A 27,970-nucleotide genomic window follows, 5' to 3' on the forward strand; every position below is an offset into this window, starting at 1 on the left:
TACTCCCTTAGTATGCATCCAAACTTTTTGCCTGCTGATATCTATCTATCAAGCTAACCTTTTCATTCAACTGTGCACTACTTCTGCACAAAATACCTAGATACTGCACAGAGGTAAAAAAATTAATTTAGAACTCATGAAAGTGTAAATGCACATTTATATTATTATCCTTTTCCTCATCAACCAAGAAGGTACAAAAAAGAGTAGCATCATTATAGAAACTAAGGTACTGTAACACTCAGTGAAGTGCAGCAGCAGAGCCTTTTCTGACACACTTCTTGAGAAGGTCTTTAAAGCAGGAAAACTTGAGTGCCAAAATAATACCACAAAGAATTGCTCTGACTGGGCTTTTACAGGAAGGAAAAGGAAAACGGCGTCTGAACAGCCCTGTGGCAGACAAATCCATTAAAATCAGGAGTGTAAAATAAAAATGGATACTTTTATTTACCTGTTTCAAATTCTCACCACCCTTGCTTTAAAGACATCAGACGTTCTAACAGTAAAAGATAGACATGGTGTCCTGGCAGCTCTAGGTGAAAGCTCCTGGGTCTCACATAACTAAAGACCTGGACTTGCCACTGAGAACTGCATTAATGAGTCTTTTTTGCACTTTAACATGAAAACAGCTAACCAAACTCCTCTGCTACTGTTTTCCCTCCAGCTTCAAGTATCCAATAAAATCATGGTCCAGGAAGAATAAAGGGAAGAACACTGCCCTGAGGTAAATGCTTTGTCTTGTTTCATTAACACCAGCAGAGGCTCCTGAAGTGTTAATTTTCCATAGGATACAACAGGGCAGCTGTGAAAAAAAAAAAAAAAAAGCCCAGCTGTCTGTCTGAACAGTAAAAACACCAAGAACTTTTTCTGCAGCAAAGCAAGCCAGTTTAGCAAGGTCATATACTAGATCAAGATGTCTAACTTCTACTGAACTAATGCTATTTTAAAGTCATCGTGGTCCACTGTACTGGATCACAGTGACGCTACCTCCTTTCCTAACTTGCCAGAGGTTATGGGATCATTCATGTGCTAGAAAGCACAACAGCTGGATTTGGCTTTTGCAACTCCTCTCTATCGGCACATCATCTAACAAGATGCTACCTAAATAAGGAATGGTAATTTCTTGCACTGTCTAAACAGGTAGGAATGATTTCTAGTAGCTACTTTGTATCTGACTTTTCAAGAGAAACAGCTACCAAAAAACAACAACCGAAATCCAACCCCAAACAAGGAGAAAGTAAGATTCCAACATTTTGTTCCATTTTATTTTATTTCAGAGTATTTGTACAGCAAAAGAACAGCTGTCCAAGGACTGGGATTCTAAAGCAAGCCCTCTTCTTTCAGCAAAGCACTTCAATTAAACCTGACTATCTTACAGGAATAAGCCATTTCTAAATAAACACAGAATTGACCACTGAAGTCTTCACGTGTAATTCTAAATACTACTGACACCTGACTGAACCCTAAGTGTTTTATTTTTAAATGCAAGTAGAAACAAGTACTTAAGGTAGCTAGCTACCCTAAGTGATCTACTGAGCTGAATTAGCGTTCTTCTACTTTTAATTCTTCTTTTGTTCTCAGTGTTTATAAAGCTGTGTGCATGGTATACAACATTTATTACCTAATAGTCCATTATCCACACAAAAAGTTTAACAGGCAGTGAAAATATCCAAATGTTACACTGTTATGCTCAACTGAAAGGAGTTCAAATAACAGATAACTTAATGGGAACCTTCAAGAACACAAGTTTAGATTTCTCTTAATGAAAGCCTATTGGCAAATGATTACACTAAGAAATGGCACCAAAGGAAAAACGTCACCTTTTAGACTAATACTCCAAAAGAGGATGGCGGCGCCACAGGATGTGGACTGGGAGGGATGGAGTGGCCAGTATATTCTCAAACATATTATTTTAATTAAACATGAATAAGATTCAAGTTTGAAACACAAAATACTGTCTCTTCCAATATTTTTAGAACTCCTACAATTATAAAAAACTTCCAGCTCAGCTATATTTAAATAAATTCTCTGAACAACTGCGTATCAGCACCAAATCAACACGATAAAATACAGACTGTTTTGTAAATCAACTCAGTAGTTATATTCTGAAACCAACTGTTTATGTATGTAGCTCTCAACATTAACTTCCTTTAGTATTATGTAATGGCATTTATTATTAAAGAGTCAACAAACAGGATGAAGCAGTGTTGCTTTGCAGTTGGGTATTCTTGACCACTGCACAATTAATTTACAGTTCTAATTCATTTCTGAATTCTTAATAAGCACTGTAGTTTCTGAAAAACAGCAAGTCTCAAAAACATTATATTAATTGAATAGATAATGTTCAAAATATCTGTTAAAACTCAGCCTGCATTACAGAAAAATCCCTAAAAAAACACGCTTTGACAGAAAGATGGTTGTATATTTATTTTAAAAAATTCTGCTTAATAGCTCAGGAAATCTTTTCAGTCACAGAACTTGTTTCTTCATCTCCCACCAATAAACATAAAGCAGTGCATTTGCACAAGACAGTAATTTCAAGCATTTTAATTCTCTAAGAAATGTATCAGAGAAGATACAGAACTAAATGGGAAATATAATACAAAACAGAAATACAAGCTGTGGCCAAGAAGTTCAAAACTGGGACAGCTGAAGTCAATGCCTTTTTTTTTAATGCTTTTTCCAAAACCTGACTTTCCATCTCAGCATTACAGTTTCAGCTTTTTTGCCGACTTTTTGTCATTCAGACTTGGTGCCAGATTAGCCATCGTATTGTACACCTCTTCCCATGTTTCAAAAGCCAGAACTTCAACTCCTCAAGCTCAAAATCCAGGCTTAGCTCCAATTACAGGTACCAACAGAGCTTGAGAAAAAGAACCAACAGAGGAAGTGTCCTGCTGAACCTTTGATGGCAAAAGCTGGCACAGGTTTGTCTGGCAACTGTTCAAATTCCAAAGTCCTAAAATTCATGCTTGTGCCAAACATACTGCTCAGTATTTCCATAACTGAACTTTGTTTATCTTTGTGAAACTTAACATATCTGTTTTAACATACATATACAAAAAACTCACTACAAAACACTTTTTCCCATTTTGGTATTAATTTGGCACATGTTGAGGGGGAAAAAAAAGCACATATTAAAAAAAATAGGCAGAGAAAACATGAAAATATCAATCGAAACAGTTAAACTTTAAAAGAATAACCTAAGGGGAAGATAATTTGGGGAAGAAGTAACTATAAGCCCAGGTATCTATGTGTATGTATAAACTCCACATTAATCAAAGTAACCAACTTGGAACTACTCCATGGGCACACTCCTGTAAATCTTTCAAACAATAAAGATGCAGAGAAAAGGATTCCTTTTTACCTTGCAGTCCTAAACTTACAGACTACCATAACAACTCATGTATTTCAACATGTAGGAAGGGGCAAGGATGTCAATCAACTCTACAATAAACAGTCTGGAGTCTGCATTAGTTGCTACTTTTTTAGAAGTTTTTCATCATTAACAATTTAAGATACTATTTTACACCTTCAAAATTGCTAAAATTAAAACAACCGGCATACTCTGATGAGAAATGAGTTCTTGGATACTAAATCAGAGTTCCAGAAAAGCACTCAGGAGAAAAAAGTCTTTTGAACGTGTACCTGTACCAGTCCCACGCTTTGTGCTGGGTCCTGATTTTGTTTTACAGTAGCACCAAACTTCAGTCTCATTATTCTAATACTAATAGTTTTACATTTAAACAAATAGAAAAATCCAAACATCTGAATTGTACATTCAGTTCTCCAATGCCAGCAAAGACTACTTTTAGCCTATGTGATAGTGAAGAAGTGTATTAGCTTCTCATGTCATTAAGTGACTTCTGGCACCTTGATTAAAGAACTTTATCATGGAGGAATGCTAACTCCTCAGCTTCAAACTCTTAAAGCACCTTGTGGTGTCATCTAGCAGGAATGCAATGGTTCCCACTAATAGTCTGAAGCAGCAAGTCTTGAGACAGAGATAAATGGTTTCCACATTAACACTGTTCCACTCACGTGGTTCTAGAAGGAAGTGTTCTGTACTACCCATCGATTTACATCAGCTTCATCACTGGCATCCACCCTCATTTCCAAAATAGCTTTCTGATTTGTTCATTGTTTCTTTAAGGCATTATGATCTTTACAGTAACTGAGACATTTAAGTAAAACAAACCTAACAACAACAACAAGGGAGAAGGGAGTCCACTGGAACTGAAGCTTACCTTAAAAGAGTAACTAGAAGGAATAATAATGGGGTTCTTGAGATACAACGAAATAAAACTGAGCCTCAACAGGAGCCACAACAGTTATTACCACGTCACAGAACACTATCCTCGCTGACTCCATTCACAATATTGTTCTTACAAACCAACCAGATGCAGATCTGACATCTCAAAGTTATTTACACACATGAAGGAAGTGGTTAAACATAAAGAACCTGACAGATTGCATTTTTATTTCCACATACTGGTGAGAAATGAGATAATGAACTGTCCATACTTCCATCTACAAAAACAAAAGTACTGTCAGAATACATATCTAGATCTCAGGCTTCTACCAAAGCCACTGGTAAACATTACATTTTCCTACATTATTAAAGAATACTAGATTAAATACCAGAGTCCATTTCAGCTATATCAGGTGTTGTTTTCTTGGCAAAGCTTGGTAATAATTTAAAGATTAACAGTGGTACACAGTATTCCCATAAACCATTCTTTCAGAATTTAAAGGCACTCTGCAAAGGCAAGCTGGTACATCATGGTCATATTCGACTAAAAGTTAAAACCACAGCTTGCCTCTTTGGCAAGATGGGGAAGAAGAAGCCTAAGCAGCCCCCACTGCTGTAAAGAGCACTCACTTCTGAGGACAGTAACACCAAGTGCAGAAGTGACAGCCTGTGGCTGCACCCTGAAGTAGGATCTGCCCTTTCCTGCGCAGCAAGAGCAGCTGCATCCTCCACTGCAGCTGCCCCCACCACTTCCCTCTCTGCGGGACACAGAACTGACAGGCACAGAAAGGCAGCACCCATCAGGGCTGCCCCTCCTGTTTTACAGGAATCCAGTTTGGTTAAGTAAGCTAAGCTGAAGCTTTGAGCCAACACGTTCAGCTGTGACGCACTGAGCTTTGAGTTTAAGACACTTTATAGAGACAGAGCATGCAAAACATAAAAATAGCAAGGGAAATGTTTTTAAAATGCCAGGATTGTATGTATTATGCTGGAAAAAACTGACAGGGGTACAAGAAGCCAGTTACACAGCGACGGAGTGCAAGCCTGCCGGAAGACAACACGCATGTTTCACTGGCACCCAAATTAGGACATTTCTTAGACACTGTCAGTATAGAGCATTACTACTTACTTAGAACATGAAGTTATATAGAATTTTATCTAGTAACAGGAGAAGTTCAGTATTTTGTTAAAAGATTTAAGAGACTCTTGTTTTGTAGGAAAGTTTTGAAATACCAGGTCTTCACCATCACTTGAGAAGAGGAGCCCTTTCACAAGTTAATGGAGGCTGTATCCCTCTTCTTTTCTTCCCCATGGCACTTTACTGCTTTGTTCCCCTCAAAGTAGATCTGTATTTACATGTTCTAGCCACTCTATTGTCCACACCCTTTTTTCTATATAGAACAGTCCACGTAAACTAATAGGTCAAGCATCACCAAAAACCTCTTTGTACACCAACCTGGATAAACACACTGTCTCCTCCTTACCTATTCATTCTTCTCAGTGTGAACAAACATTTATTTCTCATATATACTGTCTACAAGTTCTTTAATAATGGCTATTCAATTTGAAAATATATTTTAACTATAAGAAAATACCTATTTCTTTTAACTGAATCATATTTTTCTTTAGATTTCATTTTCAGTTCCAGTATCTGTCAACATAGTGGATATCTCCTGTTACTAAATGAAACTATACATGATCCTCTTTCCATAGTAAAATAAGATTCATAAGCTACAGTAATAGAAAAAGTGGACATTTTGAACAACAACGATTTTAGTTAAGAATTCAGTACAGGTTTTTTCACACTTTAACTAGCTTACAAAAAAAAAAGACACAATATTACTTTAATATGAATTTATATTGTTACTGAAAAATTTTACTTAGCACCTTCATAAATTTTCATGAAATAACCAAGAACATGCATTGGTTCTGTAACATTAATCACTGTGCATACAGTGCCACTTATTGTAAATTCTATGTCATTTCTAGTAGTGTATGATAAGACCAACATTTAAAAAAAAAAAAAAATCATTGTAAACCCATTTAACCGAGCACAGTAAGACCAAAAATGCACTGCAACCATCAATTACAATAACAAATCTGTCAGACTGATACTATGGAGCAAAATAAAACCGGACTTGTGCACTGAGTGATAGCTGTCACACCCACCTAGTCCTCATCAGCAAGAGCCAACAGATTACTTGCAGTAAAAATAACACATCAACTGTAATAAACAGAGGAAAAAGCACATTTCCTGTGCATATAAGGAAAGCTAACAAAAAGGCTGTTTTGTTTTGCTTGAAAAACAAGTTTGTCAGACATTAAACAATTCTGCAAGTGACAAAAATAAGCTATGAAATACCAGTACTTCAGCATGTGCACAAAACACATGCAACTTATGTCACTGTAATTGTCCAGTGAGTATTCATCAGAATTCTTCTTAAAGTTAATACCAGTTGTCTAGCACCTAATAGACTTTAATGGTTTGGGTTTTTTTACTCTCATGAAGATCAGATATATTTGCTCATCACTACATTACAAAGAAGCAGTATGTCTGTCTCAGAATACTGAAAAACTGAAAGTTGCAACTCTATATATTCTTCAATCTGTAAATATTTCAAACTATTAACCTGGGGAAGAGGTAGGGAGAGGGACGGAAGCACAGAAGAAAAGCACTGAATACTTGGCATGACAGAAGAACAGATACAGAACATAAACAGCTTACTGTGGAGAGTGGTTTAATCAGGAAGTAGCCATTATCCTGTCGCTAGAGACAGCACTCCAAAACAAGAAGCCGGGGTTTTGGTCTTGGTTTGTTGCTTTTTTCCTCCCTTCAAGAAGGAAGAAAGCACATGCTATCGTGCCGGAGCTTTGCTGAGCCCAAAGGTCGCCAGACGTTTATTGTCAAAAGCTACCCTGAGAACGAAACGCAAGCAAGCATTTCAAAGCTGTATTTGAAGAAGCATCTAAAATCCACCACAACCTCCCCTCTGCGTTACACACAAAACATGGCTGTCTTATTCAGAGATTAGCAATTATTGTAATGAGATACTGTCGGAGAGGGTCAAACAGTACTTCCTGCAGTTTACACATCTTGATTTCCTGGTAAACAAACTGCAAGGCAGGTGGAGCACTGAGATCACCAGTGAACGCTCCCGCACGCATCACCAAAGCCAGCGCAAGCAGGCAGGCAGCTTTAGCCGCTCTGTAATTACGTGGGGCAACAAGGTAACAAAAACCATAAAAATAACTGAACCATGAAGGACATTCTTCCCATACTCATCAGTGCCGTACTTGGTTGTTTTCTTTTTTCAACCAAGCCCAAGAGAAATATTTTATTTTCTTTTAAATGATTGTTATGTACACACACACACACACACACACACCCAGCCAGAGCAAACTGCTCTCAAAACTGTTTTGGTAGGAGAAAGTGCTAGGGTTGGTAACCTGAATCAACCCTTGAAAAACCTGAAACTGAAAAAAAACAAATGCTGTGCTCAGAATTTAAGCATCAATCTCCAAAAAGCACAGTTAAAGAAATGTACTAACAATATTCAGAAATTATAAAAACTGACTTACAGAACATAATTTTTAAAGGGGACCAAAAAAAAGAGCGCCTTTTTTTAAAACTGCCTGACACTTTTCCCCCTCAAGAAAAATAATCACAGATGGACTAAATACACGGCAGTGAGAAAAGCTAGTTGTTTCCTACCTATAATCTTGCAACTCCTAAGCAACTAGAATAAAGCATATGGTCCACTGACAGAAGACAGAATTTCTTTACAGGATAAACACAATCAACTTATTACACAACAGGCTGATGCAAGTGAAAATGCTACAGTGCCCGTAGCAGAACAGCACAAGGGCTTGAACTTTAGCGTGAAGTAAGATGAAAGATTACTTGCATACTAAAGGGAATATGCAAAGACAGGGGAAGGGTGTGGATCAATCAACTGATTAATTCTCCCTCTCTCTGAAAAACAGCAGCATGAAACAAAGCGACCCAGGGAACACACCAAAGTAACATGTCTGAAGAAACAAACTGAAAAACAGAACATTAAAGGTTCTAAATAAGGACGACATAAATACATTGCAGCTATTTTTCACATTAAGCTTAAGAAAGGAGCAAAGGAAAGCTGTGAGAAAAAAATAAAGCATTAATGGAAAGATTATGAAATATGAAAAGGTGTATCTCCATCAGCAAAGCCTGCTACTGAAGATGCAGCTTGTGCCACCAAAAACTCCCAAACAAGGTAAATATATTAACAAGAGGGATCTTTGCAACCAAAACAATACCCAAAGTATAACTTTTGCAAGCTGTGCTTCTTACAAGTTGTACAGCCACAATTTCCTAATCAAACACCTGGATATCACACATTCCCTTAAGTAAAACCACATCAAAACTTCAGCATTTCACTCATCTTGTTTTCTACTGCTACTCATCTTAACAAAAAAGAGAAAGCAGTCTTATATAAAACAATATTCAGTGCTTCTGAAGAAAACAGTAAGAATCCAAACCACCAAATGAGAAGCCTTCTGCAAAGACAAGGAATATTAACAGACTCTTCTCAGTAGATTCAGTTTTAAGAAGCAATGTATGTTGTATATAATGAGGACAAGTTTGGTACTAGTATCACTGCAACCAAGCTCTCACAGCAAGATTTAGGAGATAATGATCTAAAATCTCAATCTAGGAATTGCTTTTAATTCCAGAAACCTGCAGACTGAAATACAGCCACCATGACTTGGAGTCTTATGAGACTCTGGGAGATTCATGTACAATAGTTAAAATACTAGCTTACAATTCTAAAGTTATTTCAATCCATATGGCTCATAATGGGAAAAATATTTACTCTGGAACAGCTGTTTTTCATTGAGATAGCAGTGAAGGAAAGGGAAATAAAAAAATATTACATTGGAAACAGCCAAGCAGAAGGCCCATACTTGGTTCCTGAACTCCAGGGTGAGTAAGACCCTAGCTGAACTATAATCTGTGCAAGATGTTAGAAGCAGGGGTTTGTTTTCTACCAGTACAACCATGAGAGAACCTAAATACACTGAACTACAACCCACTACTTCCATGTTAAGTCAGCAAGAGAGTAAGAAAAATGGTTCAGCAATTGATGCTCTCAGACAAATTCTACAGCAACAGGTGTCCAACACCTCAGGTCCATGAAAAAAATTATGTTTATAAAACAGGCCTAATATAATACTGAAACATGAGATAAAAAAAAAAATCACTGCTCAAGCTATGCCCTAAACACTCATCAGCACCTGCCCTCATAAAATGTCAGTGTCAACCTGTGGAGCCAAACTGAACAGTTAGCGTCTTTCTGGGATTTTAAGATCATCAGTTTTCTATATAGCAAATTCTAACTATAAATACCTAATATGGGTCTAGGTGTAAATATGGGTACTGAAAAATAAACTGTAAAGTATTTTTTAAATAATACATACAATAACTGTCAGTAAAATATTGAAGTGTTTTTTTATTAAGATTGCAAACATTGTCCAGGGGAACTAAATCTATGGTCATAAATACAAAATACTGAAAACTTTACTGTACTGTGAGTTGTTTGTTGGTGTTTTTTTTAAACATCAACAGCTTCTTACAGATCCTGGTATGCTACGATTCCTGCAAAGAACTTTCAGAAAGAATCTCACCACACCAAGTATAAACAGCACCTCTACACCGAGCAGGAAAACAAGTACCAAACCCCCAAAGAGAGATCTGAGCCTCTCTAGAGCTATCTATATCATTCAGGTCGCTCTATTCCAAATGAAGTTTTTGTTTAGAACTTTGTATCTTACCCTGTGATAAAGAAATATAAAACCAGCTAAGCCATTAATCTTGCTTACGCTCACCTGAGAACACATAATCTCTATGCAACCCCAAGTGAATACCAGCAAAGCTAGAGATCAGTATTTTGCATCACACCTTGATGAGATCACTTCACTGCAAAAATAGTCGCTTAAAATAGTAAACATTTATGAATATAAACACAATACCTAAACCCAGCATCACCTGTGAATATAACCTGCAGCAATAGCTTGGGAGAGTATTAACTCCCTGCAGTCATCTTTGTAGTGCATTAAATAATAAATTTATTTCTAAATGTTTAACATGCAGACACTAGCTGCACGGATGAATAAGGAGGGCAAAAAATGGGTAATTCATTACTTACAGAAATAATGGGGGACACCAGAACTCCTGGGGTGGCACACTAGAAGTTCTAAATCATCTTTTTACTCAAGAAATGCTAACAAGTTGATAGAGGTGAACTCCAACTAAACTACAAAGGGAGGGGAGGGCAGGGGGTAACATCAACCAACCAACTTTCCTCCTTATACTCAGCGTGTGCCAAAAGACTTTTTACTCCTGAGAGCCTTTTACACAACAGCATGCCAAAGCAAGTGCTATTTTTGTCCCTATAAATTAGATTCTGACAATATTCACAAGCCTCCGTATAATTTTTTCCCCACATATGTTACTGCAGAGACCATTCTTGGGTCCCACTGTTACACAGAGAAACACTGGATGTTGAAACTGGACTCCACATCTGGAAAAATTAAGACACATAAAGAAACAGATTATCTCATTCCAGTTAGTTTCTCACCATCAAAAAACAACTAAACCAACTAATCTTTAAAAGCCATCAGCTGCCACTAAGTAATTTACATCCTTATAGGGATTATCGCCCTACCAAAGCAGAGGGAAGAGGCTTGCTTTCCCAACTGGAAAGAGAGGCAACTATCTTTAATTTGTTCTACTGCCTCCGTGGTCTGCTCACATATATTGGTCATACTGCTAATGATTTAGCTTCATTTTAAAGGCCCTTTGGTCCTCATTGAACTATCTCCCTAAAGCAAGGACCCTTCATCTATCAATCTGATCCTTAAAATGGTATCTTGGAAATGGAATAAAGACAGAGCCACTACAGAAATATCACTGAGAAAGAGGCAGCCATAGTCACTCAAATGAATGTGACCAAAAAAAACCAAAAAAACTAGTGTGTTCTGCACATTACTACACTGCCCAAAAGCATTCTTCATGCTGGCTCATTAACTAGAACCAATCACAAAACTGCTCAAAATCCTAAGTCATTATTTCTTTAGTAGCATTTCATACATTTGCTACTAGATTTTTGACCCCACACAGTTTATATAGGGAATATTCTGGAAGAGCATAGGAAAATTCCCGAGTTGTATAATTTCAGTGCATTTTCATTTTCCTGCATCAAAACCTTCTCATATGTTCCTTCTCATTTTGAACACTATTCATCAAAATGTCTTAATATTACTGAAACAGTAGTTTTAACTAGCAACTTGGAAACAAAAGAAACCAAGGCACTTCAGTATCTTAAGTACCCCATTGTTGTATGTACCAAAATACGTCATTTCATAATAATTGTTATCTTACAATAAACAGGTTTTTAATATTTTTCAGTATATCCTAACTAAAGATTTGCGCTTGATGAGATTTGAGACCAAGGTGACATTTGTTTCGATGCTCTATATGCATTACTGACATCCATTTTAAAAAGCATTACAGAGACTAGTAGTCTTAAGAGTTAAATTTTAATTTTTGACATGGTGAATTCAGCATTAACTATTATTTAGTCAAACTGAACGTTTGGAGGGAAAGATAACAAAGGTAGCAAGCATGGCAAGGAAATGCAGGGTAAAACTGCTTTTTTCCATAAAAATGTTCCATAAAAATAACCATTAATTTACCATTTTATCAGGAAATTGAAATATAACAATATTTTGAAAATATAAGGATTCTTCAGAAGTTTTGAAATGTTAGAACTATATATATTCTTTATCATCATAATACACATACACTCACAGACCCTCTGAGAATACAATATTCATTTTGCTGCAGAAGAACAGGCATTGCATAACAATGAGATTTGCTAATGAAATCAGCCATCAACCTGGAATACATATGTATCAAACCAAGACCTCAGTGTCATTTTCTTTTTGCGTCGTTTGTTCTTTTTCTCATTTTCTCTCGACCTTTCAGTGTCTTGTCCTCCTCCTGGTTTCACTGACTCAAGTAACAGCAATATTGCAAAATATTTTGTTAGCACCATACATACAACACTTTATTTTACAAAATTTATTTCTCTGTTTATTGCTAAATGTAGATTCTAACTGCATGGGTTCTGCAGTATTGTTAACATAGCCTTGAAAGAAAAATCAATGGGTGCTAAGGAGACAAAGGAGTTTCATTCCTCTGCGGAAACAGAAGGAATATCTAATAACAATTGTGTGTCACTTGGACAAACTATACTTTCAGAGCACGCCAGTTAATATAAGGATTTAATATAGGAACAACACATTTAAAAAAATCTTCTCTACATTTATCTAATGATTATACAGAAACAGAATTTAAAACCATTACATGAATAAAAGCGTAACTGCTTTGCATAAACATGCAAAATCATCATGAAACCAAATAAAACAATCCAGCAAGTTCAGTAACAGTATGTATAAGTATGCAGTATATGCAGTTATACAAAACACTTCAGTGAAAAAGAGATGAATAGTGAATGGAATTACTTATTCTACTACTCAGAGCTGACCATAAAAATTAAAACATTACAAAAGTCTTTCAAAAACCCTTTTTTCTCATTATACTAATACCATATTTTGGCTTTTTGGGATATACGCTGCCTTAGGTTTCATAGAAAAAGCAACCTATTTACAGCCCTAGCTACATCAGCATCAAAACTATGTTTTGAATTCACCCCTAAACTATAAAAACTAATAATAAAACCCACTAGTTTTTTCCACTGTTCTCATTTTGAAGAGTTCATTACCATAATGCCACTATCAAGTTAGCTTTATTGTTGGTAAGTTCCAAAGTCATACTAAAAAATACAAAACAGTAGAAAATAAATCTTTGCTGGCTTCTTTGGTAGGGTTGTGTTGTTTGGTTTTTGTGTTTTTTATTCTCTCATTTTCAACTAACACTCCAAAACCCTAATTCCATGGAGACAAACCACCAATTTGTTAGTTTCAGTATAGCAAAACTGAACACAAAACTCCTTTGGAATAAATAAAAGTAATTTGTAATTTATTTTCCAATTTTATCTTGACAACATAAGGAAGTCATTCAGTCATTCATTCTATAGTTACGATGGCCATCGCAACAGGAAACAGAACAGGAGGCACAAGAGGCCATTTAAAAATAAGAGGAGAAAAAAAATCACAAAATCTCTGAAAACGGATTTAAACATCCCCAGAGCCAATCATATCAAATCATCAGTATACAACCATCAAGGTACTGGATGTAATGAGCTACATAAGTAACTGAAAACATAAAAATTTCCATAAACTCTCTTCATATGTGCTCTGATTCTAAGTTAACAAGCACTTATGTCATCGAGAGCTTTGAAAGCTGAAAGCATGTAACACATGGCCTTATTTTTCATTCTATTTCTCTCACTTTTAAATATATGCAACTACATGATATAAACATTGAGGCATATGTCATATGAAGTGGTCTTACTCTCATTTGTGCATTACCAGGTCCTAATAAAAAGATGTAGGAAGACTATTTTTAATCACACGCTAACAAAAATGCTGCTGGTTCAATTACAAAGCATTTGTCCTTCTGTCAAAAAAGCCATCCATGTTACACCTCAAAATGACTGAAACTGAATAGATTGAGGCACAGTTAATTATAGTAGGCTCACCTGTAAAAGCAAAGACTATACAACCTCCAGGGTTTGGAAAAGAGACACTCTAATGCAACAACCTTGACCCTTGAAAGTGCTGGGTCATTTTCTTCTGTGATGAACAGTGATTGCTTTCTATAATTCTAACAATTGTCAAGTAGGCTAAAGAGTATGGCTGGCAGGTGATAGTTGTGAAATGCCTGCACTTTTAACAATGACTTATTACCCTGTGATACAGGTCAACTTTCCAATTGAGCATCTTCTGCAAGGTGCTATAGGCTCTTGACGCTATATACTACAAACAACTGACAACAATGGTTTTACTAGGGATCAAACTAGCATATGTGGTACCTATGAATATAGAGAATTGTTAAAGGATATAGCCTTAATTCAAGTTATTAAACAAGAAAATCTCTAAGATATCCACACCTACTGTACATATGAAATATGTGATTTCTGGTACATAACTGTTGACATTAGGCAATCGCATATATATCTTAAGTACAGGACGTCAAATTTCATAACTTGATACAATCTGGCACAAACTGAGTTAACAGGAATGAGATTATAGAAAAGTGAACTCTCACTCTATAAATATAGCCTCAACTTCATAACAAAATACAGATGAAACCGTATCAACAGTACACAGAGTTAGATGCTGCCAGGTACTAAAAGATGTACACTCAAATACTTATCAATAAAGAAAAAACATGAACCCAGAAGTGAGACTGAATTTATCAACCATATTTATCCTTTCTGAGCTAATCAGAAATAGCTTCTTCAATTTATAGTCCAAAATGCTGCATTTTGCTGGAATAAAATAAATACAGATGTTCTCAGTATGATCATATTCTAAAAATTAACACTCTCCATTTGACCATGTTTTTTTGTTGTGGCTTAAAATCATATTCCAGAGTATTAACAGTTCAACTATACAGTTGTATCTGTGCACATAAACACACACGCCTTCATTTTGAGTAACACACAATGCTTAGTTAAAAGCTATTTCTAGCACTTCATGCAGAAATTGCAAGCATCCTTCAAAGCTTACTTTTAAAAAATACGGCAATCAGGTGTGCTTATGTTTTTTCATCATGAAATACCCCAAATTATGCTGAATTATGATGACTACTATTTATCTACTTTTAAGAAGAAAAGTGCAGGACAATTTATTAAAGCACAGGAGGAACTCCTTAACACTGGAAGGTCACAGCCTATGTGCTGAGCTGCTAAGCAAAAACATCTATGATGTTCCAGAGCTGCCATTTTTCTTCCTTGACAAAGACTCCATCTGCCACAGAGCCATTTACAGCCTCAGAGTCAGAATATCAATGATTTCCAACCATTCTGCAAGTCTGCTTTCACCTTGACATCCCCTCTGTAATACATCTAAAACAGACGATACACAGAACCTCTCTACAAGCTCTAAGCCCATGCTTTATTCAACTGGTATGCATTTAAGCTGTGCTGTAACATACCATTTCTTTACTTCCTCTGAACAGTACAAGAATACTAAAAACTCTAAATTCTACATCTTTTTCATTGCTGTGCTTGCTTTAAACAAATTACCTTCAGAAAACCTATACAGAAAACCTTTCAAATATTAACAAAACATGTGAAAACAGTTAGAAAACATATGGTCATTCTAAAATCTCTATTTACATAATATATACGCACACAAACCATTTTTTCTTTTCCAAATAAACATGCCTAGAAACATCCTTATTGGAGACCACCATGCAGAATAAACTATCACAGCTTCATTGAGACTAACAAAACTACATTCAGCTCTACGTTGCTTGATGTATATACTAACTGATTTTAAAAAATAAATAAATAAAAATTCCAGGTTAGAGGTGGGACAAAAAAGAAAAGAGAGTGTTGCCTTGCTGAATGAATACTTAAAGAATTAGGTTCTCGGGTTAAAAAGATTATACATGGATCACGAAAACCAATTTTTACATATTCAAATATATATATTCATGTACATACACATATACGCGCATACATGCTCTCCTTCAAGTATGAGAACACAGTCTATCAAGCTCATAACAACAAGCCTTCAATTAATGTATTCCTTGATAGCAACTTCTGGGGTCTTGAAATTCAGGTAGATGTTGGTACTCCAGAATAATTTTTAAACATGCAAACTTGTGGCTTGATTTTAAAGTGAAACTGGATCACAGGAGGAACAATTCTGTGTTACAAGTATGTATGTGAACACATACATACATTGCATAGCTAGATGTCCAACTATTGCTGTACAAACCTCCATGATGTTAAATACATGGGAGGAAAATATTTGAACACCGAACAAAGCTTGCAACCAACTTTACGAAAATCTACTTCATGACACCTGTAAAGTAAGTATTTCACAACCTCAACTTTGCCTCCCATCCTTTCTTCTCATTGTCTATCTTTACTTCTTCCTGTTACAGAAGTAATAGTATCAGACGTTTGATAAATTGAATCTGTTCCATTTTACATGCTCTCTGCCCACTATTCACTTTATTCAAGCTATTCTTCATATTCCAAACATAACCAGAATTTAAGCCAAGAATATTTTTCTAAATCCCTAGGGGGAAAAAAAAGTCTGCTCATCCCCCAAAATACACTGGCCCTTAGAATTTCTCTAGCTAAACCAAACTGGGGCTTGGGTAGACTGCAGTATAAGGTTGTACAAGTTCAGGCATTACCTTTGTGCTTGCCTTAGAAAGCGTAGGATCAAATATACACAGATACATATCCAACATGTTTATTTTACGACTTAGAGCTATCCACCTGACACTCTCATATCACATCTCTCACAAAAAAAAAAAAACAAAAAAAAACCAAAACCAAACAACAACAACAAAACAAAACCCACCAAACTAGTTGAATTTTACACCTACTATCAATATACATTTCAGTCATTTCTTATCTCACCTGCAATTCAACTACCTCTACCCATCTTCTCATTACCACTAGCTAATTACTTTGGAGTTTTAGTGGTGTTAAAGTGTTTGGCAAACTACGGAATACAAGGGAGCACCTGCACGAAACATAATTGTCTCAAGTCAGATACAGAACAGAAATTCCTTCACTATTTTTTGCACCCAAGAATCAAACCTGAAGAGCACCACCAATGTGCATCCAAATTTAAGACAATTTTTCCCAAACTGGGAAAAACCAGGCACAACAGAAAAGCAAACACATCTTGGACAAGATGTACTACAATGCAGCAGGGCTAAGGAGGTGACCAACGTAAGGTATTCAGCATCAGATCTGGGAGACAACGCTGTAAGAAAGATCTCACCAAGGATGTGGAAGGACAGTGCAAAAAACAAGAGCCAATGACTCTTAGAAATCCAGTACTCTCACAGTCTTATAGACTGTGAGACTATAAGACAGCAGCTGTCTTATACCACATATTCCCAGCTATGGCGTACTGACTTGATTCAGCAGTTCCTCGATGCTACTCTAATTCTACCTTTCTCCCTTAAAAATCCTTGGAACAAAAAGACAAAGTTGAAGAAAAAGATAAAATTTCTATTTAAGATAAAATCATAGCATTGCTTATGTTGAAAGAATCTTACAGGGGTGATCTGGTCCCATCTCCTGCTCAAAGCCATCACTGTAAAGATTTTTTTCCTTGTGTCCAATCTAAACCTACTGACTCTGTTCAAAACCACTGCCTCTTCTCCTGTCACTACAGACACTGATAAAAAAGGCTCACTCCATCTTTCTTGTGATTCCACTTTATTGAAAAGCCACAACCAGGTCTCCCTGGAGCCTTTTCTTCTCCAGGCTGAACAACCCCAACTCTCTCAGCCTGTCTTCATAGGAGAGGAGCTCCAACCCTATGATCACTGTTGTGGTCTCTTGTGGACCCACTCTGATAGGACTATGTCTTTCTGGCACTGGGGATCCCAGAAGTGGATGCAGTGCTCCAGGGAGGATCTCAACAGAGCAGGTAAAAGGGAAGAATCGCCTCCTTTGACCTGACAGCCACCTGTCTTTTGATGCAGCCCAGGATACAACTCATGTTCTGCACTGGAAGTGCAAATTGCCAGTTCATGAAGTTTGATGACTCTCATTGTCAGGAAATTTTCCCTTTTATCAAATCAAATTTAACCTCTGAATAATTTGTGTCGTTTGCCTCTTCTTTTCATTGTACACTTCAAGAAGAATCTTACTTTTCTTCTAACACCTTTTAAGCGCCTCAAGATAACCACTAGCTTCCCTAAGCCTCCTCAAGGCTGATGATTCCAATTCTCTCACACATCTGAATTATGTCATGCACTCTTGCTCCCCATTCCCCTTGGTAGCCAGCTACTGGACTCACTAAAGTATATCACTATCTTTCTTGTACTGAGGACCCCAAAAATTAGGATACAGCTCTCTAGATGTGGTCTCACAAAGGCTAAACAGGGCAGTGGGACTCAATTCCTTCACACTGCTGCCTACACTCTTGCTAATACTCTCCATAATGCAGTCAGCTTATTTTGCTGCAAGAGTGTATGGCTAATGTTCAGCTTGCTGTCTGCCAGAACCCCAAAGGCTCAATGGCTATTACTCCCAGTCTGTCCTGCTCTGCAAAAGTTTCCGAAAAAGTTATTTTATTCTATTCAGTTACTGCTAAGATAAATTTGTAAACAGTTTATGGCCTACCAATACTACAAGAAATGAAAGAAGAGAGCTTGAACCACAAATCAAGAATAAACCAAGACCTTGTGCCTTTCACACGTGGTTGAAGAGAGGTGCTGATCAATAGCTGCTCCATTACAAGCTGCTCCGTTTTCACATCAGTTTCTCACCTAACAGCCATCTAAGCTCTTCCTCTTGTCAAGTTTAAAATAAAAGAACTCTCATTGTTTGTTTAATTAAGGGTCCCAGTTGCCTGCTCAGTTTTGCCTAAGGATTTTTAAGACTTCAACAATATGATCAATTATCTAATGACTCACAGTAATATTACATATTCTGGTAACAGCAAAATAAATATAAACCATGTACAATGCACCTCCCTCCTTGAGCCTGCAACCCTTACCCAAAGCACACTTTCTGGAGTTTTCCTGCAGTGAAGTCGTACCTAAAAGCAACTTTCTAGTTGAAAAAAGGAACACAGTGCTCAGATTAGCTACCAGCAGAAAAGCTCCTGAAGACTTAAATTCAAAAGGTAAGGTTGCAACAACCTACGTATGCAAAACTATCTTTTTGATGGCTGACTAGATATATCTTCTTAACCTATGCATCTATATTATACAGCTACTTTATATTAAGACTGAAATTCAACTAGAAAAAATATTTATTTCCCCGTGAGTGGCCAAAGCTTTGTATTTAAATGCTAAGAACACTGCTTTCTGTAAGAAGTCCAAAGCAAAGTGAAAACTCTTATTTAATCATATGTACATTTCTGAGCTTTTAAACTTTTGAAGGAACTGTAAACAAAACCAACACTTTTTTTTGTGAAAACAGATCACTGCTATTGCAAAGACAGAATCAATTTGCCTTAACAATACAGTGATACTACCAAAAATTCAATTTACATCTGAGCTCCTCCAGTTGCCATCTGTACATCTGTACACTTATTCCTCCTAACAGATGCTAATCATGGATTGACAATACAAAATCAAAATCTGCTCTTTAACCCTTTCAATAAATAACCATTATTAAATCTGGTTTGCAGCAGCAGCACTGAAAGAGCTGGGAGTAACTCCTCCAGATGTTTTGTCAGTAGTGGCTGCTTTTTGGTTGGTTATTTTTTTAAACTGACTTCCTATTATAAAATGCAATACATCAAATGTAGTCTGTTATTTTAAAATAAAACTGCAATAAAACTAGGTATTTCACAGAGAAATACAGAGTTTATTATTTCCTTGAAACTTTCAGTTATTTTTGTAATTTCAATCCCATAATTGCTTTATGTTGCATGTTAATTTGTTTTCGTTGATAAGTCCAAACACATACAAGCATATAGACCTACACATGCAATGACCATATTTGCAGACAAATCAGAAACATGCAGCCATAAACTACCTTTATTTCAATTTTTAATGAGATGATTTTCTCAAAATAACTGAGATGCAAAACTAAGACAAAAGCGTAATTGCCTTCTGTCTTTTATTTACACTCTGTATAATTACTGTAAGCACATAAAACTTAAAATAGTATTATTTTTAGTTTCTTAGTCAATGTTAATTGTTGCTATTATACTGAAGTAAAGATATAATTAAATCTGCAGGTGTTAGACATGTATGAACCAAGTAAATTCTCACGTTCTTTGGGGGATGGGCTCTTTTGGAAGCTTTTAGTTTTTTTCTGAGCTTGCTAAATGTACATCCACCTACACTGTCAAAAAAATCAAACTGCTATTTTTCAAATATTATTACTATAAGAAATTAAAAGAACGATTTCACGATTCCATAGAATTACAGAATGGTTCAGGATGGAAGGGACCTTAAAGATCATCTAATCTAACCCACACTGCCATAGGCAGGGACACCTTCCACTAGACCAAGCTGCTCAAAGCCCTTGAACATTTCCAGGGATGGGGCAGCCACAGCTTCTCTGAGCAACCTGTGCCAGGGCCTCACCACCCTCACAGGGAAGAGCTTCTTCCTAATATCTAGTCTAAATCTCTCCTCTGTCAATTTAAAGTCATTCCCCCTCGTCCTATCACTACAGGCCCGGGTAAAAAAAATATCTCTCTACCTTTCTTATGATCCTCCTTTATATTTTGAAAGGCCACAGTCAGGTCTCCCTGCAGTCTTCCCTTCTCCAGGAGGAAACATGTGAATGTTCCTCAGCCTTTCTTCACAGGAGAGGGATTACAGCCCCCTGAGCACTGCTGTGGACTCCTCTGGACTTGCTCTTACAGGTCTTTGTCTTTCTTGTACTGTAGGCCCCAGAAGGTTTTGGGGAAGTATAAAAAGGTTCCTTTTCCATAACCAAATGCACCTTCACATTAAATCTCTGCATAATTAAAAAGGCAAGTACAACTATGTATCTAGATGCTTAACCTAAATTTTATCTTTACTGATTGTAAAGTTACCTCTGGGGTGAGGACATTAAGGTCCCTATGAAACATAAGACTCCAATGTACCACACAGTATCCTGTCCCGGACCTACAAGGCTCTTGTTAATCAAAATATATCTCATTACTGTACATAAACTTACAATATGTAATTACAAATTTAAGTATGTTATTTGGTATTTTCAGAGCAATATTATCGCACTTGTATACAGAACGGATGGTTAATATGAGTAGCACCAATGCTAATAAACTTGAAAAACCATTTCAAATCTGTTTCAGATCTTCCTCCCTTATTTTATGTACCTGACAGACAGTAAATACAATAAACGTCAAAAAGTGTGCCTCTAAGTTGCATCTGTGAGCTAAGCAAAGCCAGTCAGGCTTTCTGTTTGAAATCCCTTATTTCAGTTTTCACTGTTAACTTTGTCCAAAACAAAGTACTGGAGTAAGACACAAACACTTTGTTTAGTTATCCTGAAAAATACCAAGCAGATTGATGTGAATCCAGAACTCTTCATTTCCTAACAATCTAGGAAATGTAAATTCCTAAACTGCATTAATACAATACGGTATGCTCATCACATAGCAAAATATCACATATTCTCTGACTATTCAGAATACCTTTCAGAACTGCTATTACTGCTTTTGGAATCAAAACCCCCTGCACAATCTCTTAGTTCATTTTAAATATTTCCTAAACTGTATAATGTCAGGCATCAAACTACTAACAGTATATTGAAAATGTGCAACACATTAAAACTACATTTTATAATATTTATATTTCAAGCCACCAAAGAAATCTAGAAATAATTACAATAGTATTAATTGTTACAGACCTACTCAAGAGTTGCACATGTGGACTAAGGAACCTAGAAGTCTTAGTTAGGACTGTGCTTAATGTCTTGCTGAAATCAGGACCTGGATGAAGAATTTAGCACTAAGTCATACAGCAGATAACATTTTCCCTTTGCCTATACAATTTATGCTTCTCACAAAATTATCAGAATGCTTATTGCTATGGCTTACTTACTGTGATGAATGTGGTCAGTTCTGTGACATTGCTGTTCTGCAAGCTGCAAACACAAAACAAAGTAATGATCACTTGAGCCATCTTTTCATCAAGTAATTTTTACAAGGCAAAGAGACTTCAAGCAGAACAGCAACATTTCTCAAAAAGAAACCCCACCAAACACAGCAGCGAAGTATTTCTAGTGTAGTGAAACACTTTGTTTCCCACAGCCAGGTATGAAGCTATTAAAACAAGAATAGTTTAAGCCAAATGTTATATAATCACATTTTTGTTTCCAACCAGCTGTTTAAATACACATACGCATTTTACCCTCACTAAATTGTGAATTGTGTTCCCCTTTGATGTACACAATAAATCAAAGTAATCTTTCTGTTAAAATGCAAAAAGAATTCTGACCTCCCAGAAATTAATGTGAATTTTCAATTTTTATTATACAGAACCAGAGTTTCATTCCTTACACATGCTCTCTAGCATGAGTATTTCAAATTCTCATGCTATGAGAATTCAGAAGCATCTCTATGTCAGTACAAAATCCCCATGTATTTCACTGAAAATTTAAAAGCTAAAAATCATTTTTGAACACTTGAGTGGATTGTCTTCTTCCAAGATCTTTTTTCCTGAGAAGATCAAGTAAACACAGAGCTCACATACACTGTGTAGGAAGAAAACCAGCATAACAGATGTAACATTTGGAATACAACAATTTTCTTACTTGCTATAGTAGTAGAAATCTGATAATGCTGGGATTTTCTAATTCAATAAAGAGTCAGTGAAATTTCACAGTTTGATGTTTTAAAAATGTCTTTTGCAGCATTAAACATACATTTGCTATACAAAGTTTGTAAATGCTCTTTTCAGCTACATTGACAGACAATTTCAACTAAGCATAGTTGCCTCCATAGCAGAAAATGCCACGGTAGAACGGGAAGGTGGAGAGGGACTTACTGGTTTGTTTGAGGCTTTTTTGAGGCTTTTAGTTCCCACTGAACAGTTTCTTCCTTTTTTTTTTTTTTTTTTTTTTTAGGAAAAAAAGGCAAATGTGCAGAAACATGGATGGGTTTACTCCGGAATTTTTTCCTACAATATCACAGTTAAGGGAGCGTAAAGCTGGCTTATCTCACAGTGGAGCAGTGACAAAAGCATACTAATAAACTCACACAAACAAAACTTCAGGCATCTACATGAGCAAGAACTTACAGAGTTTGGTAACTGGAGTAACAATTTAAATCTAGGTAGCTAATTACGTCAATAACAGCCATTATTTTTTAAATTAAAACCTGTAAACATGTGGGCATTAACACCAACAATTTTTTGTTTGTTACAGTCACTACTGTCACACTAGACTCCCAGGCCTACCAGGGAAAGTCATTTTTCTCCCTTGCCAAAGGGCAGCTAGGAAAAAAATCATTCCTCAAAATGGTCAGTGGCATTATCAACCTATACAGGAGAGGAATCACCTGTTTTCCCAAGGAGAAATCAAAACATTACTGTTTACCTTCTCTATCCTATTGCCATGCTTTGACAATACCAAAAGAAAACCCCAACCTGCTAGACCAGAAACAAGAAAGAAAAATCAATGGAAGGAGATGCGACACAGAAACTAGCCATTTAAAAAGTGGGAGCAAAGATTTTGAGAGGAAAAGCTTAAGGAAGTATGTATTTTTCTAATCTCTCAACAACCATTGTGCTGGCTGACTAGAACCCTGAACTGTCCTTCAGGAAGCAGAAGACAAAGTCCTATTTCTTCTTCTAATTTGGAAACATGGTATATCCTGTACTAGCTGAAGCTCAAATACTTGCTGCCTGTAGTAACTTCACATACACATTCTACTTGTAGCCTTATTTATAGCTGTGCCACTGCTAAGTTTTGGTTTTGGTATTAATCCTGAAGGCACTGAATAGCCTACCAAAACCTGTAAACCTGACTAAATAAATCCAGTTTTTAAGAACAAAAATGAAGTTGTCTATTATATTTATGCAAGATCAAATCTAAGTTCCCACTTCTTACTCAAGTAAACAAATGGACAGGTACAAAACGCATCACACACTGTTCTGGTTCCTTCTCCCATAAGCTGTATATGTTTACAATAAACAAACTGCCAAGTTAACTAAAGACCACTGTCTGTTCCTTATTAATAACATATATTTAACGCATGGTCTTAGATTACTGAGGTTGTTCTCCTCCCAATGACCAAAGATTTAATTTTACAGAGTTTTATTCACTTACTACAGAAAGCTACCTCAATACATTAGGAGCACTCACCACAGTCAGTAAATGTCCAAGACATCTAAAACAGGCATAGTAACTAATTTTTCTTTTGAAAGGGAGAAGAAACTTGTATGTTGAAGAAATCTCTCCCACCACACCCCGTCCTCCCTGCCACCAAAGAAACGTTAAAATTTTGTGTTGGAATAGCTTGGAATTTGCCTCATGAATTTTTCTTAAATACAACGGCACTTTAAGTAGACATAGCTAACCTCTACTTTATCCTCAGAATAACTCTATACTTCTTTTTTTAAAATAAGATGGGTGCCATTCAAACCCTCCAAGTCCCACGATACAACAGTGTCATTTAGGCTGTATGTTCTGTATTTCTATCACAAGATTAAACCAATGTTATGAAAAATGCATTCATTACTTTGAAACTCTTCTTTCTGGTTTTAAACATACCATTCATTTCAAAATGGTTACAGTATTCTCTTAAACACACCATCATGAAAGCACAAAGAATGGCTTCAGCTGTGTCATCAAGTGTCACTTATCACTTCCTGTTCAGTTTCCCTGTGACTTCTGAATCTACCTTTATTACCTTAGCAAATCTCAGCCACACACTGCCCATTCCAATAACGGAATTTCACCTTCCTGTAACACATTAACAAAAAAACTGTACCTTCTCTCCCTTCACAGCAGCTGCAGAAAATAAACTTTTGCAACTCTAATATTTTATTTTAAACAGAGTAACCTTACATTTGCCATCATCTGTACGTTCCACCTGTCTGCCAGATACACATGTAACACATTCAATTAGCTTGACTTTAAAAATTATCTGAAGGTTACGTATGAAGCAGAATTCATGTCTTCCCCTTTTTCCAGCACTATGTATTTGGTGCTCCCAAGAGACTCAAATGATGATTATCAGTGATGCAAACCCATTATTTCACACTTGATCTTGGAAATTTGCAAATAATAAACCTGCTTTGTTTGAAAGACATGACTCTTTACTCCAAGTAGATGTAGTTGTGCATTTCTTCCTAAAGCAAAGTAGCACTCAAGAGCAAGATAATTTTCTGGTTAACAAACTAACACCTAATTGGACATTTGCATATTATAAGCAAACACATGAGGAAGTGGTGAAGAAAAGGTCGAGGGCCTTAGTATAACGAAGTACATTAAATATGACAACATAAGAAATACATAGTGTGGGGCACTGTGAAACCCTCAAAGTCTGTACCCTATAAGCTTAAACTGGGCTGCCAGAAACCAAATGTTCAGGCTGCTTTGTTTAAAATTTAATTGTAGTGAGACTTCTAACTCATAAAATCAACGATAAAAAGAAACAGATCTACCACAGCACTTGATAGATTCTTGAGAGGCAAAAGACTCTCCTGTAAATAGGATATATGCACACTACTATCTCACTGTGACTGCGTAACAGGTTTTCAGCCAAGGTTAAGCTAAGCTAAACAATACAGCTGTTTTCTTACAGCACACAACACAGTGCAGCTCATTTTCAAGTATTTACTGCTTTTCCCTTCAGTCCATGAGCAGCTGCATACTACTGCCTCTACACTGTTAACTAAGACATAAGTTAACCAGTCCAAAGCTGGTTCAGGATTCTGTGTGATCTACTTCCATTGTGAATGTGTTAGCCCCCAGAGAAATGTACAAGTTTCCAGGAAAGAGATACTACATCTTCCAAAATTATTCCCTTGTCTATTTATAGTTTTTAACTGACAGTACTCCAGTTTCTCCTTCTCATCCCATTGCTTCTGGTTGCAACTCCTTCTAAATAAACCATCTATCCTGACACTATCAAAACCTGTCTCAAGGTACTTCTGAAATGCTCGGGATTTCAGCAATACTGCTCCTGAACAGCCTGTTGTAACAGAGTTTGAGATGTGCTGCAGCAAAGCAGCCTGCAGTCTACTGACACACACAGACATCTTCCAACAGATCAATTCACCTCACTGAGCGGAGCAAGCAGTACAAGCCAACGTAAAACAGGGTAAGGATGCAGCCACAGCAGTGGGACTGACTGCTCCTCACAGCAACACCTCAGCACAAGTTAAGACCAAGTAAGGCATGACAGAAAATTGGACCAACCACATGGTTGACTATAAATTGCTTTTTCTAATAAAAGTGTAAAACAAGAAAATTTTGATCATCACAACCAGAATGCATTAAACAGTGCAAACAAAGGTAAGCATTCACGTGGAAATAACAGCACATCCTTTCGATAGCTGTGGGCCTTCAGTACCTTACAGCTGCCTAGTGCACATTTCTACCATTCACTTTACAACTTACTGAGAGATCTGAGAGATCCAACTGGATCACCAACACAGACGAACTAACAACTAAAAGGCACACATATCACGGCAAATGTGATTCGGATTGTAAGTTCCTCTAGAATCCATATACCAAAAAAAAAGAACAAATAAAAAGACATTACCTACAAAAAGATCCAACTTTAACTTATAGGGCAAAACTAGGGAAAACATGACTACAACAAGAGACTGTGAGATTTCAGAAATCATACTATTCCCTGCAGATATGTATATACAAAGACTAAAGCCTTCAAATTTTAAAACTGAAACCTAAGGAAGCATCTTCTTTTACAAGTAATATGTTCCTTACTCATTTCAGTATTTTTCTTCTCCCTGATTAGAAGCATGCAGACTAATTTTAGTCCAGCGTCCAAAGTAGAGAGCAAACAGGTGCTTTAGGTATACAAACACTGTACACTAAGTGGAAAACTAAGCTAGAACTCAACCTCAAAGATGATTTGACATGAACTTCAAGAAGTTCAATTCACAACACAAACTTCTCCATCCATAAAGAAAAAATAACAAGGACCAAAGAACACTGTTTTCACACTAAATATTCTATTTCTTGACAGAACTGCACATACACACAAACACAGAAAGCTCCAGACTTACCATTAAGTTGTGCAAAAACGCAAGTCCCTGCAAGTAGTTTCTTTTCACTTTTAGCACTCAGATATTCCAGTAATAAAGCCCAACAGCAAAGCATTTTATTGTGATTAAATTTTTTAGACTTTTTAGAACTAATTATTATGAAGCATAAAACAAAGTATCCTTAAATGCAAACAAAATCCCAATGCAATTTGAAACTAAAAAGCCAGAAACAGTGGACATTCCACATTCAATGGACACAGGTGGAAGCTGAATATTTAAAAGAACAGAAAGAACAGAAAACAGAGTGCCTGGAAGAGGAGACTGTAAGCTTTTTTATGTTCGTATTTCCCAGTATCAACGCAGCATAGAACAGAATCATAGAATAGTTAGGGTTGGAAAGGACCTTTAGATCATCTAGTTCCAACCCCCCTGCCATGGGCAGGGACACCTCACGCTAAACCATCTCACCCAAGGCTTCATCCAACCTGGCCTTGAATACTGCCAGGGATGGAGCATTCACAACCTCCCTGGGCAACCCATTCCAGTGCCTCACCACCCTTACAGTAAAGAACTTCTTCCTTATATCCAGTCTAAACTTTCCCTGTTTAAGTTTTAACCTGTTACCCCTCATCCTATCACTACAGTCAGTAATGAAGAGTCCCTCCCCAGCATCCTTACACACCCCTTCAGATACTGGAAGGCTGCTATGAGGTCTCCACGCAGCCTTCTCTTCTCCAGGCTGAACAGCCCCAACTTTCTCAGCCTGTCTTCATACAGGAGGTGCTCCAGTCCCCCAATCATCCTCGTGGCCCTTCTCTGGACTTGTTCCAACAGTTCCATGTCCTTTTTATGTTGAG

General features: G+C 36.7%; 1 protein-coding gene across 5 annotated transcripts in view; it reads right to left on the reverse strand.

Moving 5' to 3' along the window:
- The window catches only part of BAZ2B (bromodomain adjacent to zinc finger domain 2B), a 127,125-nt gene that overhangs the window by 68,208 nt on the left and 30,947 nt on the right, over positions 1-27,970 (reverse strand). For 2 of the 5 annotated variants that reach the window (XM_057415629.1, XM_057415632.1), the window contains 2 exons: positions 21,978-22,020; positions 6,975-7,165 (listed from right to left, as the gene is read on the reverse strand). The exons of 1 other annotated variant lie outside the window; for it this stretch is intronic. The gene's annotated coding sequence lies outside the window, so the exon portion shown is untranslated. The remainder of the gene's footprint in view (positions 1-6,974; positions 7,166-21,977; positions 22,021-27,970) is intronic. 2 more of the 5 variants (XM_057415627.1, XM_057415630.1) reach the window with 1 other exon arrangement.

Source organism: Pezoporus wallicus, unplaced genomic scaffold (genome assembly GCF_028554395.1).
Source record: "Pezoporus wallicus isolate ANWC-B61680 ecotype Strahan unplaced genomic scaffold, APGP_CSIRO_Pwel_v1 contig_736, whole genome shotgun sequence".
In the NCBI taxonomy this organism is placed as follows: Eukaryota; Metazoa; Chordata; class Aves; order Psittaciformes; family Psittacidae; genus Pezoporus; species Pezoporus wallicus.